Raw genomic sequence first — 3,872 nt, forward strand, 5'->3', positions numbered from 1 at the left:
GAAAGAATTTAGAGACAGAAGCTAGAAAGAACTTTCAAAATCTGTGGTTATTAATAAAAGAATTAATTCTAGTGAAAGCAAGAATTAATCGAGAACAAAGCAGTTGCTAAGAATATGCAAGTGCATGAAGATGAGAGATATTATCATAAATTTAATATTTCTTATCTGAGTAGCAACAGGGCCAATGTGATGTAAAACAAAGTATCATCAACATTAAAATAAGAGGAAATATTTCAGAGGCAAAACTTAAGGAGCTGGTATGACTTTAAATACACAATAGAAATTGCTTTACCCATCTCTCCGAATCCTGAATGTACTTGCTGGACTTCTGAGATGCTTACCAGAATGAAATACCTGCTATTATAGAATATGGTGAATGGCAGCAACATTAATTCCTAAAATTGTTCGAGGTATCATCATCATTTATAGAAAAGTAAGGGATCTGAATCACAAATGAACCTAAGTTGGTTCTAATTCAAAGGGCATTACTTGTTAATCTCTGGGAGAGAGACCAAGCCTGAGTTTTTATATTTTCTTCTCTATAAAATGCTTCCTGTAATACATCGGCAGAGAAGACAAAGCAATTTGGATCGTGAAGTAATTTGGAGTGAGTTCTGATTGTTCACCATTTTGTCCTCTTTCTGCTGGTCTCTTGAGACTTGAAGTTCTCCGCTCATTTATTATTCCATCCCTTCAATGGATATTTATTTAGATTGTTAAATTTTCCATGGACTTGTATCTTCACTTAATGAACAGTGTTGAACTCCTTCCATACACTGATAAGCAAGAAAGACATTAAATAAAGAAAGTACTCACAATCATTGCAATATGACATTTCATAAGAGTTACAGTGCAAAACAAAAAAATGCAATAAAAACCTATGGATGCTAATTTTTATATTTTAAGGTAACACGTCATTCTTTTGTGGTGCCATTGAAGCTGAAATATGAGCATCTATGAGTTTGTTATTATTAAGACAACAGGATGAAGCAACTTTAGGCATGTAAGAAAATATATGAGGTGTTCCTGAAGGCAGACAGTGCCAGGAGCGCATGAGAAGAAAGGAGAAGGGTTTGGGAGTAGATGGCATAGTCTTTGCTGGACTTTCTCTGGGCCCTAATGCAGCCACCCTTTCCTCTATCCCATATCGTGCACTGAAGAATAAGTGTCTACTTGTAAGCCTCTTCTTCAGAGCTGAGATCCTCATCTCAAAGAATCCATGCTGCCAACAGGAGACCATGACATATTTAGGCATTTCACAAATCCTTGTTTAACCAGTGAGGACACAGTTGCCCCAGGCATGGGTCCAGGAATACCAAATTGATAATTGGTGGAAAAAAATATAAAACTTAATTTAAATTCCTGGTTTTCAAGTGTATAATTCTTGTAGTGTATCAAAATTTTACCATATAGCAGGTAGTGTCCTAGCTCGAGGGGCCTGGAGAAGAGCTAATGAGACTTTTGCTTCTTTGATTTCAGACTATGATAAACGTAAGATGAGGCACTGAACAGTGAGAGTGTGCTATCTTTCATGACAGCATGACAGAATAACAGTTAACCAAGGATATTCATGAAAATCTCCTAGGAATAATAAATATGTAGTTTTTAAACAAGAAGAGTTGATTCAAAAATGATAGTCATGTTTGTATAATATTCAGATATCTATAGAACAAAATGGTAAGAACACAATTACAGAGATTATGATCTGATAAAATTGTCAGGGCATCTATATAGAATTCTAAAGCAGTCCATTAATTTGAGATGTCACAACATTGTTTTAGATTGATGATAGAAATGAATGTTTTAGAATCCGATATACAAGCCTTCATGAAAGCAGTGGGATACAGTTGATGCTAAAATAAAACAGGAAAGTGATTCTTGGAAAGACAAAGAGAAGCAGGAAGTCATATGCCTGAGGTGATGTAGCAAATATTAATTTAGCAGCCTGCCCATATTCAAAGAGAGGAATCACCTCAATTACTAATATTGATTGAGTCTCAAAAAGGCAAAAAGTGATGTTCTCCCCATAGATTGAATAAGTGAGAAAACAAAACTGTGTAACATGAAGTCCTGTGCTGCTTTTACATGGTCGGCTGGGATTTTCTGGTGGATTACCATGGGGAGGTTGAATCCTAAATAGGAATCTGCAAAAGCCACAGCTACAATCAGTTCCATTCACTCACACAACTCTCACTGTTCTGCTTTTCTTTAAGCATTTCTTCCAATGGTAATAAGGAAACTCAGTAGACAGCAAGTCAATTGTATGGGTCCAATTAGGCCTTTTCCAGGTTGATATGCAAAGCTTAACCCCAAAAGAGCTATAGTTGGAATTAGAGGTGATTTTGGAGATAATTATGGGCTGAGGTCACAATGGTGTGGCCCTAATCTGATGGAACTGGTATCTCTTGAGGAAAGACAAGAATTAGCAATGTTTTTTCTTCCAGCCTGGTGCTCAAAGGAATGGCTGTGTGAAGACAGCAAGAAGTCAGCTAGCTGACACCAACTCAAAGAGTGTAGAGGAATGTTAATTCAGAACATGGCTATTCTGTCAAGAGATCACATGTAAAGATCTTCTAGGTCTGTGTGATCCAGCTGAAATACAAGCATGCCTTTAATCCAGGAGACAGAACAAACAGATCTGAGTTCAAGGCCAGCCTGGTATAGAATAAGTCTCAGATAAAGAAGGGCTTATATACAGGTATGGTGGTACATGCCTTTCATCCCAAATGAAGGTAAAGTTAGTTTGTAGAAGAAAGAACTCATGTTTGAAAGTGATGTCTAATTGAGTGACAGAAAAGGTGATGAATCAGAGAAAACTTGACAGAATATGATTTGCCCCACTCTAACGAGAAAAGAGAGGAAAGGGAAGCTATTTAAGGGGAAGTTTTATAGAGAGGGGCAGTTTTGCCGGGACAGTAATAGAGATTGGTTGCAGTGACAGAACTCAGATGAAGATAGAAAGAGCCAGAAAATGAGAAGAAGCCAGAAGATTAGAACAGATTGCTGAGTTAGCTTGAAGCCAAGCAGAACAATTCTGGGTTGAGAGAGAAGCCAGATTAAGGAAATCAACTGGGAGAAGAGTTTGAGCCAGAACAGTTAAGTTAAACCAGCCAACCCAGAGCTCAGAAAGAACAAGGAAGGGTGAGCGTATTAAGCAGTAAGTCTCAGAGGCTAAAACATGCTAGGCCTAGGTTAGATTTTATGGGGGCTAGAATCTTCCAGGACTAGGCCTAGGTTAACAGAAGGAGGCGGTAAGTCTCTCAAACAACAATTGAGCCAGGAGAATGAAATATAATTTTACAAAAGATGTAGGTTTAATTGGATTTTCTGCTTTCAGGAAGAAATGGAGGAAAATAAACTTGTGTTGTTTAAGCTACTCTGGTTTTGGAATTTTGTTATATCAACCAAAGCAGATTAATAGGGCAGGTTAACAAGTTTGCTGGTGGTTTGTTCTTGTTTTATTTTTATTTTTATTTAAGTAATTTATTAAGATTACATCTTAATTGTTATCCCCTCACTTATGTTCTCTCATTTCCCCCTCCCTCCTTCCTTCACCCTATTCCCCTCCCCTAGGTCCTAGTGGGACTCCAGATGAGAGAGGTATGGGAGAATGAGGAAATAGAAGGATCCAGAGGGTCCTAGAAACCTACAAGAAGACCATTGAGGCTGATGGATCTGGACACAGGGTAGTCTGCTCAAACTACTGTACCAACCAAGAACAATGCATGCAGTAAACCTAGAACCCCTATTGAGATCTAGCCAATGGAAAACACATTCTCCACAGTTGTGTGGTGAGCATGGACTGATTCTGACATAAACTCTGGTGCCGCCTATTTGACCACTTCCCCTTGGTGAGGAGGCCTGGAGGCACT

The sequence above is a fragment of the Acomys minous genome (assembly GCF_964271855.1).
Source record: "Acomys minous genome assembly, chromosome: 10".
NCBI classification, from domain to species: Eukaryota; Metazoa; Chordata; class Mammalia; order Rodentia; family Muridae; genus Acomys; species Acomys minous.